This window comes from Taudactylus pleione, unplaced genomic scaffold (genome assembly GCF_031769625.1).
Source record: "Taudactylus pleione unplaced genomic scaffold, aTauple2 ptg000065l, whole genome shotgun sequence".
NCBI lineage: Eukaryota > Metazoa > Chordata > Amphibia > Anura > Myobatrachidae > Taudactylus > Taudactylus pleione.
The window spans coordinates 10,426,966-10,445,271 of record NW_028284467.1 but is presented as its reverse complement, the minus strand read 5'-3'; the positions used below and the strand labels follow the sequence as shown (position 1 = coordinate 10,445,271).

At 49.5% G+C, this 18,306-nt stretch overlaps 1 protein-coding gene across 1 annotated transcript in view; it reads left to right on the top strand.

The window, feature by feature from the left end:
* The first annotated feature begins 1,801 nt into the window (after window positions 1–1,801).
* The window catches only part of SMAGP (small cell adhesion glycoprotein), a 47,462-nt gene continuing 30,957 nt past the window's right edge, over window positions 1,802–18,306 (top strand). Inside the window, exon 1 of the mRNA XM_088466297.1 lies at window positions 1,802–1,878. The gene's annotated coding sequence lies outside the window, so the exon portion shown is untranslated. The remainder of the gene's footprint in view (window positions 1,879–18,306) is intronic.

Genomic DNA, 18,306 nt, shown 5'->3' with positions numbered 1-18,306 from the left:
TGTGCAAGGTTCTCCAGCCCTTCGAACTTGCCACACGTGAAGTCAGTTCAGACACAGCCAGCTTGAGTCAGGTCATTCCCCTCATCAGGCTTTTGCAGAAGCAGCTGGAGAAAGTGAAGGAGGAGCTAAGACGGAGCGATTCCGCACGGCATGTGGGACTTGTGGATGAAGCCCTTCATTCGCTTTGCCAGGATTCCAGGGTGGTCAATCTGTTGAAATCAGACCACTACATTTTGGCCACCGTGCTCGATCCTAGGTTTAAAGCCTATGTGGTGTCTCTCTTTCCGGCCGACACAAGCCTGCAGAGGTGCAAAGACCTGCTGGTGAACACACTGTCAGCTGAAGCGGAACGTGACACATCAACGGCTCCTTCTTCATTTTCTCCCGCAACTGGGGCTGCCAGGAAAAAACTTAGGTATCCTAAGCAACCCGCTGGCGGTGATGCAGGGCAGGCAGGACCAAGTTTGGACATCTGGTCCGGACTGAAGGACCTGGCAACAATTTCTGACATGTCTACTGTCACTGCATATGATACTGTCACCATTGACAGAATGGTGGAGGATTACATCGGTGACAGCATCCAAGTAGGCATGTCAGACAGTCCATACCTGTACTGGCAGGAAAAAGAGGCAATTTGGAGGCCCCTGTACAAGCTGGCTCTATTTTACCTGAGTTGCCCCCCCTCCAGTGTGTACTCCGAAAGAGTGTTTAGTGCAGCCGGGAACCTTGTCAGCGAAAGGCGTAGGAGGTTGCTTCCACAGAATGTGGAGAAGATGATGTTCATCAAAATGAATTATCAGCTCTTCCAGGGAGACCAGCCTCCAGAAGGTACAGAGGGACCTGTGGTGGTGGATTCAAGTGGGGACGAGTTAATACTTTGTGAGGATGAGGATGTACACACTGAAGAGGGTGAGGAATCGGTGGATGAGGAGGATGAGGATGACATCTTGCCTCCGTAGAGCCAGTTTGTGCAGGGACACATTAATTGCCAGCTTGTTTTGTGGGGGCCCAAACGAACCAATCATTTCAGCCACAGTTGTGTGGCAGACCCTGGCGCTGAAATGATTGATTTGTTAAAGTGTGCATGTCCTGTTTATACAACATAAGGGTGGGTGGGAGGGCCCAAGGACAATTCCATCTTGCACTTCTTTTTTTTCTTTGCATTATGTACAGTTTGGGGCCTAGTTTTTCTAACTGCCATCCTGTCTGCCACTGCAGTGTCACTCCTAGATGGGTCACGTGTTTGTGCCGCCCACTCGTGTCGCTTAGCATAGTCATCCAGCTACCTCGGTGCAACCTTTTGGACATGAAAACACTATTGTGAGGTGTGAGGTGTTCAGAATAGACTGGAAATGAGTGGAAATTAAGGTTATTGAGGTTAATAATAGCATAGGAGCAGAGAAACCAACAAATTCTGTGATTTTAGCTGTTTTTATGCTTTTTTAAAAAAAAATACAGATCCAAAACACAAAACCCAAAACACGGAAGGGTGGTTTTGGCAAAACCAATCCAGATCCAAAACACGAAGAAAGATCCAGATCCAAAACCAAAACACAAAACACGAAAAGTGGCCGGTGCACACTCCTAATAACAACCATTTTTCTTTATTCCCAGGTTTATATTTTATTGTTTATTTTCCATTGTTTACATGCATGTTTTCTAAACTCATACTAATTCATTTTTATAGATCTTGATTTCAATGAGTTAAATGGTCTACATTAGTCATTGTAGAGTCCACACTGCTGTGCAGTAAAACTGGAAAGGTAAGAGAGAGGGAACGCCTTAAACTACAGTATGTAAGCTTCAACTTTACTACTTAAAATTCACACAAACAATCCAGACCAGACAGACACTGACTGCCCTAGAACGGCTTGTGAGGTACGTAGTAAATTCAGATCTTTAGCACTGGTACCTACTATAGTCAGCTAGCCTTCTGTGTTAGACAGAGAGAATAACAAGTGATACTAGGAACAAGGAATACTAGGGAGTGGGACCATTATAAAATGTGTTAACGTTGACAATGGCACAAATAAGCAATCACTTCCTGGTATGATATTGACAGCAGTTCTACTGATACGAGTATAAATGGTTATGCAGTGTGTAACACTGGTCCTTCTGCTGTGTCAGAAAAGACTGCCTGGCAAAAAAATAAGGATACAGTAGGATGCATCAAATCTTGTGAACCTTTTGTGCTTTAAAGTTTATATTAGAGTTTCAGAATCAAGTTAAATATTTTTATGCTTTTAAATTCGCACACAGGGCCTGATTCAGAGCCGGACGCTATTTGCGCTCGCTCGTTCAGAAAAAGGGGCCGGATATTTTAATAGAGCGCTCGCTCTTTGCGGTCTGTTGACGCCTCTATGTCTGAGCTGTGCTATTTTGTAAAGACGCCCCCTGGCCGTTCGCATCATACGTCATCTCCGCTATTTATTAGATTAATCGAGTACATCGAAAGGCGTCTGAACTGCTCGCAGTGCTTGTGGTTGGATTTTCCTACCGCAATCATGCGAACAGTTCAGGCTAAGAGACAACCAAGTGACGTGGCCGATGACGCTGCTTTGTTAATTATGCACACCCTTAAAACGCCCGTTTTGACCGTTTGGCACGCCTGTGTTCGGATCTCCACTCCCCGTTTTCAAGCACCTTCCCCTGTTACCACCCACAAACGCCTCATCCTATCACTCAAATTTTGCGATTTCTGACCACACTGACTGGTTGGCGCATGCGCATTACGACCCATACGCATGCGCAGATGTGCGAACATCACTCGGAGCGAACGAGCGGCCGCTTACGAGCGGCTCTGACTCAGGCCCACAATACGCATGCAATGCCTAAGTTCACATAGTTGAGCGATATTTGCAAGTGTGCATGCGCAAACATTTCTGAAAACCTCTAGAGGGCATTCGTTAACGCACAAAGAGTGATTGGCGTTCCTGGGCGGTGACTAGGAGGTGGCTAGTAGTGCACGTAAATAAATGGTCCGTGGGCGCCTTATGGGAGTGTCGCGGGCATGTCAATGTAAGTGTCTGTATCCATGGAAGCACAGCCGCAAGCATAGGAAAAATTGCACCTTCCATTGGACTGGTGCAAGTTTCGATGGTGCAACCGATGGTGACGTAAAAGGAAGCACCAATCAGTATTACTCAGTGCACAGGTGCTAAAGTTGGGCGTCTCGGTCTATATTCGGCTGCAAGGATGTACGCAAGCAGGGGCAGATTGGGAATTTAAAGTAACCCTGGAAAAAATCTTGAAAGTGGCCCCATGTGTGCGCCGAAGTCGCGCACCTGAAAAAGTGGGTGTGGCCTTGCAGTAAAGGGCGTGGTCGCATGTGAAATGCGACGCCCGCAAGCTACTCCCCTTGTTTTGCCCACTGCCCTGGGAGCTGATGGATATGCCCCCAGCTCCTCTCTCCAGTGAATAAACACAGCATGTGAATAAGTATTTTCTTACCTATATGATTACTCTGCAACAAGGAACCGCTGAAGAAATTTATCCTCCCTAGATAGGCAGTGTCTTGAGCAGTTTTTCACTATTCATGCAGGAGATTACATGGTCCGGAAACCGCCTGTTAGCGTAGGAATAAAGCCAATGTCATTAACATGCAACAGAGGTTCTCGTCAGTACCATCCCCCTGTATCTAACCAGCACCATTCCCCTGTCACTCTCCAATACCATCCACCTGGGTCTCTCCAATACATCCCACTGTCCAGCTCCAGGTCCTCTTTGCCCCAAGGCCAGGGCCGGCCCGCCCGTTACGCCGACTACGCAGCTGCGTACGGCGCCGGCCAGCAGAGGGCGCTTGGATTTGTCACCAGGCCACAGCTCAATAGTGCGGCCACACTCCTTCCCGTCCCGTCCCCTCCCGTCGCCACACTCCTTCCCACAAAACTCCCCCGACCACCGCAGGGAGGTCCATTTGCCGGGCACCCGCTGTGATTCTACCAGCGGGCGCCCGGGTCCACACACCGGCAGCCGGAGCTCACTCCTGAGCTCCGGCTTCCGGCTCCCCCCACAGGCACTATGGGAGACACGTCATGACGTCTCTCCCATAGTAACGAGGAGTGGCAGACGGCAGAGGATACAGGATCGCGGCTTGAGGTAAGTATTGTGTTTTTATTTGTGTGTACAGTATGCGCGCAACTCTTACATAGGGCATTACTGCTGGGGGCACATTTACATAGGGCATTACTGCTGGGGGCACATTTACATAGGGCATTACTACTGGGGGCACTCTTGCATAGGGCAATACTACTGGGGGCACATTTAAAGGGGGCATTACTACTGGGGGCACATTTACATAGGGCATTACTACTGGGGGCACATTTACATAGGGCATTACTACTGGGGGCACTCTTGCATAGGGCATTACTACTGGGGGCACATTTAAAGAGAGATTACTACTGGGGGCACTTTTACATAGGGCATTACTACTGGGGGCACTCTTGCATAGGGCATTACTACTGGGGGCACATTTACAGGGGGCATTACTACTGGGGGCACATTTACATAGGGCATTACTACTGGGGGCACTCTTGCATAGGGCATTACTACTGGGGGCACATTTACAGGGGGCATTACTACTGGGGGCACTCTTGCATAGGGCATTACTACTGGGGGCACATATACAGGGGGGAATTACTACTGGGGGCACATATACAGGGGGGAATTACTACTGGGGGCACATTTACAGGGGGCATTACTACTGGGGGCACTTTTACATATGGTATTACTACTGGGGGCACTCTTACATAGGACATTATTACTGGGGGTGCTTTTACAGGGGCATTACTACTGGGGCACATATACAGGGGGCATTACTACTGTGGGCACTTTTACATGGGCACTACTACTGGGGGCATTATAACAGGGGCATTACTACTGTGGGCACTTTTACATGGGCACTACTACTGGGGGCATTATAACAGGGGCATTACTACTGGGGGCACTTACATGGGCACTTCTACTGGGGTAATTATTACATGGGCACTACTACTAGGGGCTAACTACTTGGTGCATTATTACATGGACATTACTACTGGGGGTGCTTTTACAGGGGGCATTATTACTGGGGACACTTTTACAGGGGCCTTACTATTGGCTGCAGTACTACTGGGGGCATTATTGCAGGGGCATTTCTAATGGGGGAACTGTTACATGGGGCATTACTATTGGGGACACTACTACAGGGGGCACATTTACAGGGAGCATTACGTTTGGGGGCACTATTACAGGGGCACTACCACTGGGGGCATTACTACTGGGACCACTACTAATGGGGGCATTGCAGAAGGGGCGCCACTAATGGGGGCACTGCATAAGGGGTACCACTGCTGTGGGCATTATGTGTAAGTGACACTATAGCTGTAGGCATTGTACAAGGGACAGTACTACTGTGGGCATTGTATTAGGGACACTACTACTGTGGGCATTGTGTATAAGGGGCACTAATATTGGCACTGTGTATAAGGGACACTACTGTGTGGTGTAGTTTGCATTGGGGATACTATTGTGTGACCACACCCCTTTCTTTTGAGACCTCGCCTTTAGCATACCTCCCTACCACCCCGATTATAGCAACAAAGTGTCCCAAATGGGGGGAGGGGGTGTTGAATAGATGCCATGCATATGCATGCAGCATCTATTGACTGGAGAAAGTGACAGAGCATGCCCAACAGCTCCAAGAGCACTGGGCATGTACCCAGCATGATTGGAATTACAGGGCGGCTCTCATGATTATAGCTTTTCCCATTATACCACACTCCTTTCCTTTGTCGGGTGCACGCACCTTCGACACGTGCAAATTCCGCCAGGGGGCGCCAAAATGTATCTTTGCTTACCAAAAATATTAGGCTCGGGCCGGCCCTGCCCAAGGTCATCACCTTTTTGCCGCAGCACCATCTCCTCTGTGCCCCCAGTGTCAACCCTCTCCCCACATCACAACATCCACCTACAGCACAGCAAAACCCTCTCCCCTCACAGCACTCCTCACAGCCCTTCACACCACAGCCTTCCTCATCAGTCCCCTTCATCGCACAGTCCTCCACACCACAGGCCCCCTCATCACAGCCCTTCACACCACAGCCCCCCTCATAGCACTGCCCTCCACAGCTCAGCCCCCTCATCACAGCCCTTCACACCACAGCCCTCCTCATCACAGACCCCCTCATAGCACAGTCCTCCACAGCTCAGCCCCCTCATCACAGCCCTTCACACCACAGCCCTCCTCATAGCACTGCCCTCCACAGCTCAGCCCCCTCATCACAGCCCTTCACACCACAGCCCTCCTCAGCACAGCACCTCACAGCAAAATCATCCGCATAGCACAGACCCTCTCACAGCACAGTCCCCCTCATATGACAGCCCCTTTAGAGCACAACCCCTCACAGCATTGTTCCCAGCAGGCCCTTAGCACAAAATAACCCTGCCCTACAGACAGATCATCTCTCCCTAGTTCAGCAGAACCCCCCTCCCGCCACAGACAGATCATCTCTATTCTCATCATTAATCATTCCCCCCCAGGGCCCCCACCCCCAGACATTCCTCTCTCTAAACTCCATCTCTCAGGCCCATTGCCCTCATCTCATCATGAATTTAAAATTTTAAATTCAATTTAAAATAAATTCTAGAGAGAGAGAGAGAGACAGTTTGTTTATTTTAAATAAAATTTTAAATTCATGATGAGATAAGGGCAATGGGGCTGAGAGATGGAGTTTAGAGAGAGGGATATCTGAGGTGGGGGCCCTGTGGAGGAATGATTAATGATGAGAATAGAGAAGGTCCAATTGATTCAATATATCCTAATAGAACATAGGGCCTGATTCAGAGCCGGACACTCTGACCAGAGCGCTCGCTCTGAATCAGGGCCCTCCTCCATGAAAATGGAGCGTCCTCCTGGATGCTCGCATAGCTGTGAGTGACCACCCACAGCTTATGCGAGCATCCATGATGATCGTGCGCATGCGCAGTGGCGCAACATCGACCCGCTTGCGAGCATCCTGCGCTCGCGAGCGGGTCTGAATGACCCCCATAGGCCCTGATTCAGAGGCGCTTGCTATTTGCGAGCGCTCGCTCTGAATCAGGACGGGACGGTTTTTTTTTTACCCCGGCCTCCAGGCCACTCGCTAAGCTGTGGGTGACCACCCACAGCTTTTGCGGGCGGCCTGACGATGGTCACGATTATCGCAACCATCGGCTTGCTACGAGGGTCGTCCACCGCAAGCCCCAGTGAACTTCCTGCTCTAATGGAGCAGGAAGTTCGCTACTGACATCACGTGTGATGTCAGTAGGGCCAACCACACACGGCAGGCGTTCCTAAGGGAACACCTCCGTTTGTGCAGCCACCCCCCTGACCCGCCTACAAAACGGGATGAGCTGTCTATCAACTTAGACAGCCGCCCCATCTTGTAACGAGCCCTGGAGCGAGTGATTTCTCACTCACTCCGGGGCTCGCGCACATGCAATGCGCACGCAGTGCGTGCGCAATGGCCCACCATCGACCCTGGTCTGAATCAGGCCCTTAGTATGCAGCCTGTACTATTAATATACCCCACCGCACAGAATACTACTGCACTAAACCAGATACAATACTACAACTCTCAACCCACCTCACCTCCCCTGATAACTTACCCCTCCTAACCCACCTCACGTCGCCTGATGATTTACCCCTCCTAACCCACCTCACCTCCCCCGATAATTTACCCCCCCTAACCCACCTTACCCCATAGCATGAGTATATAGCCATCCTTTGGTACTTACCGGTGTTTGCTGCACTGTAGGAAGCTCTGTCTTCCTGGACCCTCACCCACCGGAAGCTGGGTGCAAGGGAGAAGGACAGTCCTTGCAGAGCAGAAGGGGGTGGGAACTGGAAGTGGGCGGGGAGATGGAACCTCACAGTGCTGAGAATATTCCAGCACAGCAGGAGGGGGCAGAAACTTGGGGTGGGGACTGGGAGGGGGCAAGGAGATGGGACCTCAAGCTGTTTGCTTGTGTCATGAGTACATGCCAGGCACAGCAGGAGGTGCGGGGACTCAGGAAGGGGGCGGGGAGAGGAGACTTCTATCCCCAGCAGTGCAGACACAGATAGTGCATAAGACTCGGAGGAAGTATATGGCCACTGACAGTGAGTGACACATTGGACAGGTCGGGCTGCGGGCAGAGACTGTGACATGCATGCTCAGCACTTAAGTGGAGCAGTGTAGCCTCGGCGGCCCTGAACCACAGAAATTGTACCGGCCGGGGACAGTGGACTCCCTGCCATGCCTGCAAATTAATCAGCAGGGGTTGGAACTGTGTAAAGAGCTCAGGCTCGGCCACGCTTCTCTGCAGTAGGCTGCCGCTGCCTGTCATACAGTGTGACAGGCGCAGCAGCAGCGGGCAGCTGTAACAGCAGACTCAGCTGCAGGGAGAGCGCCTCCCCAGCCTGCTGAGTGGGTTGCGCCGGCCCTGCCTGCAACTTACCCCCGCGGCCACACCAACCACTGCCACTTCCTCACCCCTCGTCTCTCGATGACACCGACGGCAGGCTGGGTGGGAGGGGCTTTAATAGGCTGGCCTCTCTTCTCGCAAGAGAGGCTCAGCACCGGCCAGGCTGCCTGTGTAAGGCCAGTTTCACACTTGCCGGTTTTGACCGGGCGCCAAAAAGCCGTCTGTTTTTTTACCGGGTGTGGGAAGCAGGTGGGACCTTTCACACGGCCCGGGCAGTGGCGTAACTAGGGCAGGGCGAGCGGGGTTCGTGCCCTGGGCGCCGCCGGCCACGGTACCTGCCCGCCCGCCCTAGATAGCCAGTGCAATGAGTGCGGTCAGCGCTACACATTTGCACAGGACCGGCGCTAGGCTTCCAGCTGCAGCACCCACTGCAGCACCCACTGCAAGAGCCGGACTTCCGTCCGGCTCCTGCAGTGGGTAATGGGACTGACGTCATGACGTCAGTCCCATAATGCTGAGCGCGCCAGCCCGGGCGGACTGGAGGGCGGGAGCGGCATCGGCATCGCGGACAGGAGCAGCGTGGAATCAGGTAAGTATATTTTTATATATATTTATTTATTTTTAAACCTATCTGCACAATGGGGGAGGGGTTGGCTACTACTGGGGGGGACATCTACTGGGGGTGCCATTGGGAGGACCTCTACTGGGGGGGGGGCTACTCTACTGGGGACTACTACTTGGGGGGGGGGACTACCACTGGGGGCATTCTAAAAGGGGCCTAGTATTACTAGAGGCACTGCACTCGGGGGACCACTAATGGGGGCAATAATAGGAAGGGCCACTACAGGAACCACTGGATAGGGGGGGGTCACTACTGGGAGCCTGCATCAGGGGGACCACTACTGGGGGCACTGAATGGGAGGGGGGGGACACTACTGCTGGGGGCACTATATAAGGGGCTTACTGCTAGGGGCACTGCGGGGATCACTACAGGGGGCACTAGATAGGGGGGATCACTACAGGGTGCCTGCATAAGGGGACCACTACTAGGAAAACTGCATGGGGGGGACTACTGTTGGGGGCACTATATAAAAGGGCACTGCATAAGGGGATACCGCTACTGGGCTCACTGCATTGTGGGGACTGCTACTGGGGGCACTGCATAAGGGGGAACACTACGTGGGGCACTGCATTTGGGGGGCCACTACTGGGGGTACTGAGTAAGGGGAACTAATTGGGGGCTGTATAAGAGGGACCACTACTGGGGATACTGTATAAGGGGCACTACTATGGGCCTGCATGAGAGGGACCACAACTGCATACTGGGGGTACTACTGGGGTTAAGGTGCATATGGATAGGAATGTTCAGTTTGAAAATAAAGGGGTGTGTCATGTTGACACGCCCCATTTTTAAGTGACCACGCCCATTTTTTGCCGCACGCGCCTTCAGCGCGCGCACATGGGGGGGGTGGGGGGGCTCCCTTTTCAAATTTGCCCTGGGCTCCAAATACCCTAGTTACGCCACTGGGCCCGGGCACGGTTGCTGTGTAACAGCCGGAAATATCTACTGAGGACAGCTGCCGTGCCATGCACGAGAGATGGTGTATAGGAAACAATGTTTCCTTACACACACACCGGCCGGCTCGTGCAGCGCTGCTGCTGCGCATGCCCAGTAGATAAGTAGAAAAAAAAATATTAAAAGCGACTCAAAGCCGCTGCTTGTGAAAGGCACTGAGAGCCTGAAAAACACTGTCCGGCTTCTGCCTGTTTCTTGGCCGGACGGCCAAAACAGGCAGGTGTGAAACTAAAACACAGTCTGTACAGGAGCCGGGTGACGCGAATCGGGGGGGGCGGGGCCTCAATTGAAAAGCAGCCCCACAACCAATCGGCCCACTGGGATTCTTCCCGCAGAAAGTAATGGCCAATCCGCCCCTATATGCAAGGAGTTTGTAGGACATCTGCATAAACTTGCGGACGGACGACCGCTAATAGCCACTGCCGCGCTATGGGGCACACATTTCTGGGTACCGTTGCAGTTACTGAAGCTGTATAGCACACTTAGAAACTTGTGCTTTTAAATAGAAACAATCATAAAAATATGTTGATGACAATAGATTATTAACTTATAAAAAATATAGAAACTATTACAAACTATGTAACACTTGTGGGATATAGAAAGTGGTAGCATTTCAGCATTGCAAAATCTAGTCCTGTAATGTGAGACGCTTTCTATTTACAATACTGTAAAATGCTTTTCCTTGTAATAAATGCGATGACTGAAAGCATGGTATTGTGTACACAGTTTGTTTATGTCCATGTATCATAGCACTCCTGTATTTTTGTATGATATACTCAGTAGTCTAATTGTAACTTGACCCTGTGATATAGAGTAAGCATCCGTCACCCAAAGTAAGAAAACACAATCCCGCACCAGTATTATGGTATCAGTAGTATTACGTTCATGATCATCTACTCTTATATTAATATTAAATCAGGTCTGATTATGTTCCAGATTAATAACATATATGAAGTGTTAACCACTGCTCAATAAAGCAGAACCTTTAACTAGATTTTTTGGTGCCATGTGCCAGAGAAAGCATTGGTGCCCCCCCCCCCCTCCCACACACACACATTTTTTAAATAAGGACGTAAGATAGTGCACATGGGTAAGGACCAGGGAAGAGATAGGGGAGGCCAGGAGATGCTGGGGATAAAAGAAGAGGAATACAAGTGAGAATGATAATAAACAGGAAAATTTACAGGTCCAATAGCGCCCTGGCACAGGCCGCACTACCCTAGTTACGGCCCTGCAATAAGGGGGTTATCAAAAATCAACACTAGAAAAAGAAGAGCACTTGTCAGTGTGCACAAGGACCAAAAATGAATTAAAAAGAATAAATTCTATATTGGTATGCAATTTATGCATTAAAAAGATATCCCCTCGATATCATAAAAAAGGTGAAATATTTAAAAAATGTTGATTCAAATTTTATTATCATGAGCACAACTATCTTGTCTTTATTCACCATTTTATATTTTTAAACATTTCACCTTTCACAACACACAGTATAGTCACCATTTCCATTTTTATACAAAAGCATGTTTAGCTACACATTTGGTAAAAAAATAATGACCTAATAAGTTTTAAAATAATGTACCCAGTTCACATAATGCCACACACTGCCCCTGTTCCCATTTCCCTTAGAGGTGTGAATAAAATGAGAAATATTATGCTTACAAACTGTACATTTTGTCTGAGCCTAAAGACTATCAGAGGGGCTGATTGAACATTGTATGCAAATGCAATGCTGAACGCAGATTCCCGGTTATCGGGAAATGTGAGTTTGCAGGACCTGTTCTGCAAATGTACAGAATGGGTTCTACATGATCGCACGCAGCCTCTTCTATGCTTCTGCTTGATTGACAGGCAATGGCATCTAAGGGGCGGGGATGGCCAGCGTTCCCGGAAACAGGGGCGTGTACGTCCCATTATCCATTATCCAGGAGTGGCAAGGCCAGGGGCTTTGTCCATGGGTGCAGTTTCCTGGCCTCGTAAGCCGGCCAGCCAGTGGCGTCATGAGGGAGGTGTGGGGTGGGGGATGCGGGCCACACCCTGGTGTCACCCTCGGAGGGAGTGACACCAAAATGCCCGCTCCTCATGACGTCTCTCCCATAGTGTCCGTGGGGGGGAGCCGGAAGCCAGAGTTCAGGAGTGAGCCCCGGCTGTCACGGCCGGTGGGGTGGGGGGAGTGTGGCGGTGGCGGCGGCGATGGGGGGGTGGGGAGAGGAGGAGGAGTGTGGTGGTGGCGGCAGCGCTAGGGTGCGGGAAGGACTGTGGCGCTGAGGGCCGCCGCCCACAGCGCCCTCTGTTGGCTTGTGCTCTACGCAGCTGCGTAGTTCGCGTAACGGGCCGGCCGGCCCTGGTGCTATATAAATAACTGGTAATAAAGAAATAAAATGATTTCCCTGGGTTTACATGGGTTTCCTAAGGGTGCCCTGGTTTCCTCCCACTCTCCAGTGACATTCCAGTAGGTTAATTGGTTTAGAATGAAATTAACCCATGTCTGTGGCCATATGGTAGATAATATAGATTATAAACTCCATTAGGGGCAGGGATAGATATGAATGATTAAATATTCTCTGCAAAGCATTGCATAATACGTATATAGGTTCTATGTAAATAAGTGCAAATTGAAAAACATTTGCCTATGGCGCTGTTTAATTTAAAGGTGAAATAGAGAGAAGGTAGGATAAGATAGGAAGCAGCTGCTTACAGTAAGAGATCTGTACTCCACAATTCTAGACATAAATAAACAAGCAGTAGTAGCTATATATTTTCTTTTCTTATCCAATAATAACAAGATTTATTATATAAAATAATATGAAAACAATATAGTATCAGTGGTAATGACCCTGCATATATATTCAGAAATGAGATGCTACAATTACAGTATGTCATACAGCTATTCTCAGTTTTCTTTTAGTGCTATAAATCCCATTAAGGGTAAATGCAGTAAGTCACTGCTGCGCTTCTGGAATAGGCTTCCCCATGCTTTGCATCTGTTTCTAACTGGGTCCAGATCTCAGCCTATAACTCTCTTTGGACTCTTTGCCTGATTCAGACCCGCTCGCAAGCGCATAGCGTTCGCAAGCGGGTCGATGGTGGGCCAGTGGCTGTAGATGTTGATCTACAGCTCGCCCCGTTCGGAAGGTGGGGAGGGGGGGTGGCTGGGTAAACGGAGGCGTTCCTGCAGGAACGCCTGCCGTTTGTGGGCGGCCCTACTGACATCACTCGTGATGTCTGTAGGTGGACTTTCTGCTCTATTAGAGCAGGAAGTCCACTGGGGCTTGCGGCCACGAGACCCTACCATAAGGGTCTCGTCGCAAGCCCGATGGCCGCGATAATCTTGACCATCACGACCATCACCTCGCCGCTCGCATAAGCTGTGGGTGGCAACTTAAAAAACAAGCGCCCGCCCTGAATCAGGCCCTCTATTCATTAAGCCTCAAGAGAGATAAAGTGGAGAGAGATAAAGTACCAACCATTCAGCTCCTTACTCCCATTTTACAGGTTGTGTCTAGTCTACTGCCTCCAGCAAGACATACCACAGCTCTACACTGAGGGGGAGATGCATCAAACAGGGCCAGCTCTAGGGGTGTTCGACCAGTGCGGTCGCACAGGGGCGCCACCCCTCCCCAGCATCCCGATTTCAGCGGGACAATACTGTCCCGCTGTTCCACCTGCGGACCGAAGTGGCCCGCGGATGGTCAAATCGGGAAGCTGGGGACCCCGGAGAGTGTGCCGGACCACCGGAGAGTATGCGCACGGCAACTATTCACTGACGGGAGAAGCTGGGGGAAGCCCAGCCAGTGACGGAGTGCTGGGCTTTACTCCCAGCCTGACGTTATTTGGAGGCGTGCCATGCGGGCACGCCTCCAAATAATGTCACATAGGGCGTGGCCTATGGTAATTAGGCCACACCCCAAAAAATGCGATGTTAGGGCGCCATCTCGAGGGCCGGCACAGGGTGCTCCGAACCCTGGAGCTGGCCCTGGCATCAAACTCTCTAAAGAAGAAAGATGAAGCAGTTGAACATAGCAAACAATCAGCTTTTAGATATAATTCTATAGAATGTTTTGATAAATGACTGTTAAAAGCTGATTTGTTTCTATAGACAACGTATCCACTTGTACTCTTTAGGATTGATAGAGGTTCTCTACTGGGCTTCTGATGGGTGTGGCAAAATACATTTACAATGCTGTTGGGGTGGATCCTGAACTGCATGATAAGATTGTCAGAGAAGTTACACCTTTATTTTATTTTAAACACTACTCCTGGTCTAGTGGGTGGATGAAAGACACCTGTAATCCTCTCGATGCTTGCCTATTTAGGGAAACAAGCAACTCCTTTTTTTAACACAGCACTTATACATTAAATTTCAAGTTATTGCTTCACCAAGGTTCCTGGATCAAATAAAATATGAGAAATTATACATTAGTGTTAAGCTATGAGTAGTTTAATACAAACCCTGACATCTCCCTAACATTGATATTACCTTACCCCAAACATTTTACCCTAGACCAGAGGTTCCAAAACTCGGTCTTCATGGCACCCTAACAGTCCAGTTATAAATTAAAATCATACTTAAACACAGGTAACTTAATTAGTGCCACAGTCAATTTGCTTAACCACCTGTCATCAAACATGGATATCTCTAAAACTTGGACTGTTGGGGTGCATTGAGGACCACGTTTGGGAACCTCTGCCCTAGACATAACACTCTACCCATAAACCTAGCTAATACTGTAAAGCTATAAGTATTAATATAGCTCTCACTTCTGCACATTTCTCTTAAGAGCAAATTCAGGACCTGATTCAGAGCTGGACGCTCTGACCAGAGCGCTCGCACTGAATCAGGGTCCTCCTACCTAAAATTGGAGCGGCCAAAAAGATGGTCGCGATGGTCAAGACCATCGCGACCATCGGGCTTGTGACGAGACCCTGCGGTAGGGTCTCGCTGCCGCAAGCCCAGGAGTGCTTTTGGCTCTATCAGACCCAAAAGCACTCCCACTGACATCACTAGTGATGTCATTGGGGCCGGCCCCAGACGGTAGGTGTTCCCATGGACCCATAGCGACAGTTTGGCTGTCGCTATGCGGGTCTCTCGCATGCGCACGACGGAGCTCCCTCCGTCATGCGCATGCGCACTAGGGCACCATCGACCCGCTTGCGAGCGATCAGCGCTCGCGAGCGGGTCTGAATTAGGCCCTCAGTTAGCAGTAAGGTTGTGTCTGAACCTTGCAGCTTGTGTGTGAGTTAAATCCCAGAAGCAATTCAGTGAACCCAATCTCTGCCAATCATGCAACCTAAAACAGGCTTTTGCATTGTGGCCACACTGCATGGGGCTCCTATGGAATTCCCCTATAAATCAGACACAACCCTCATGTCAGCAGCACATTACTAACAGGATGCCACCAAATCACAAACAAACAATATTCTACAAAGTTTCTTTAGAAAGATGCACACTGAGAAACAGCACAACATGGTGGCCATATACTGCAACACTCGGATGTCACAGAATCTGGTTTTGAAAGGGATGACTTCATCACAGGAGCTGGCATTGTAGCACTGATAATGGAAATGCAGCTGCTAGCACATTGGGATTAGAAAACAGTTGTCGTTGAACTGCTAACAAGCATATTATACAGTATCTGGCAGATAGGACAGACACTTTTCAGCCTTTAGAAGATGGTGAGGTGAATCGGGGCCACTAACACTGCAGAACAGTGAGTGTACAGATACAAGACATACTTGCCTACTTTTGAAAAAGCACTTCAGGGAGATTGTGAAAGCAACACCTACGAGCGCTCTCAGATATGGGCGTATACTGCTATATCTGAGAGGCGTGACATAAAATTGATTTACATCCACATGTAAATGAGCCCCAAAGCAGTTAGTAAGATCTACTTGTTGATGAAAATATACTGATACTTCTCAGAAAATACATGTATAGCCATAGGGATCAAGGTGCCTTATATAACCAATGCAGGGAAATTATACTAATGATCCCATTTGAATGTATATGTCTCTGTTTTTTCTTTTAGAGAACAGTATCATAATGGGGGTAAGGTGAAATGAGGGAGATTGGTAGACTCTTCAGGGAGACAGGGAGATTGCTGCTATTTCAGGGAGTCTCCCTGACAATGAGGGAGGGTTGGCAAGTATGATACAAGATAAGCATATCCCTTTATGATTTTGCGTTAAATGGATCTAGCCTGCCTAACTTCAACATGGCTCATTCCATTTAGCAGCAATTTTAACATTTCTTCATTCTAGAGCAAATATCATAATGATTACCTTTCCAAAGTTGTTATACCCCTTGCAGGTTCTACCAGTACTTCTTAGTTACCAAAACAGATATTAAACAAATTGATGCTGCCTTTAGACAATTTATTTGTAAAAACAAGAGGCCTCACAATTGTTGGGGGATTTATTTCCCAAATATGGAAATGTATAACTATGCAGCGGTGTGCAGACATATTAAAGACTGGATCTCACACTCAGACTTCTATTCTAATTACTCGATAGAGAGGACCTTCCTGAACAATTCAGATCTAGGGGCCATATGGCCTTCGATGATTAAGTATTGAACTCGCTGCGAGGGATACTTAAGTATCCAACTTGCATCGGGGGATAGTTTACACCGTAATTCATCATTGCTCCGGTGAGTGGACAGCTGCTCCGAAAAGCAGCTGTCACCACGGTTAGTATCGCAGCTACAGAAGTAGCTGCATTACTTACCTCCTCCCCGTCGGACCAGCTATGCATGCGTGACCAGAGGTCATGTATGCACACAGCCACCAGGCAGTATGTGAGAAGGCAGCGGAGAGATCTGCTTGGATCCCTCTGCGCATCCCCGGAAGTCCTTCCCATGGGAAGGAGCGGGGCTACGAGAGCAAGCGCCGTCTGAAGATGGCGCTTATTCTCGTGGGCAAACTCCGAAAACTTTAAGTTTTCGCAGATTGCTGATTATCAGGGGGTCCTAGCAGACCGCTGATGATGAATGGTCTGTTAACTAAAATATGCGAAAACTGATGTTTCCACATGGTTACCGAGCCAATTATCGATGATGAATAGGCCCTCTAGTCTGTTTTTTACACTTTAACAAATTTGAAATCCCTGTAGAAATATTGGATAACCCTCTTTTAATATCTGCATGGTCAGTTTGGCACACTGGGCCTGACTCAGACCAGGCCGCAAGCGCTGAGCTCTCGCAACCGGGTCGATGGTGGCCCACAGCGCATGCGCACGACGGAGCCGGCTCCGTCGTGCACATGCGCGAGACCCGTCTAGCCACGAGCACTCCGTCGCTCCGGGTCTCGCACCAAAGGGGGCGAGCTGTCGATGTTGAGTGAGACATCACAAGTGATGTCAGTGGAGAGCTTCCGGCTCTGTTAGAGCCGAAAGCTCTCTGGGGCTTGCGATGGGCGAGACCCTACCACAAGGGTCTCATCGCAAGCTCGATGGTCGCGATGCTCTTGACCATAGTGACCATCTTCCTGGCCGCTCGCTATAGCTGTGGGTGGTCACCCACAGCTATGCGAGCAGCCAGGAGGCCGCTGTCAAAAACAAGAAGGCCGGCCCTGATTCAGAGCGAGCGCTCTGTCAGAGTGTCCGGCTCTGAATCAGGCCCACTGTTCGCATTAAATGGCACCTTAATGCCTTATACTCCTCATTTCTTCCTCTATTAGGTAATATGCACTTTAGCATGGTTTGGCCTCCTCCCCATTCACACTCTGGGCCTTGAGTGGTCTAAATACGACTCGCCAACTTACAGACTCAACCACACATCGTACATTGGGCCTGATTCAGAGCCGTTCGCTATTTGTGGTCGCTCGTTTAAAAACAAGGGGTGGCTATTCAAATGATCCGTACGCACATTGCAGTCTGTTCACACCTCTAAGTCTGAACGAGCGAGCAAAACATACGCTCGTTTATTTGTTAAAAACGCCCCCTGGCCGCTCGCATCCTACGTCATGTCCGCTATTTATTAGATTAATCGAGTACATCGACCAGCGTATGAACTGCTCGCTATTCTTGTGGTTGGTGTTTGCTACCACAAATTTGCGAGCAGTTCTGGCTATAAAATAACCCAGTGACGTGGTCAATGACGCTGCTGTTTTAAATATGCACACCCATAAAACGCCCGTTTTGACCTTTAAGCACGCCTGCGTTCGGATCTCCACTCCCCATTTTCAAACACCTTCTCCTGTTACCACCCACATACGCCTCATTCTGTCACTCAAAATAGCAGGCCCTCGCTATATTGCGTACCAACGATTTTCGGCCGCACTGACTGGTTCGCGCATGCGTACTAAAAA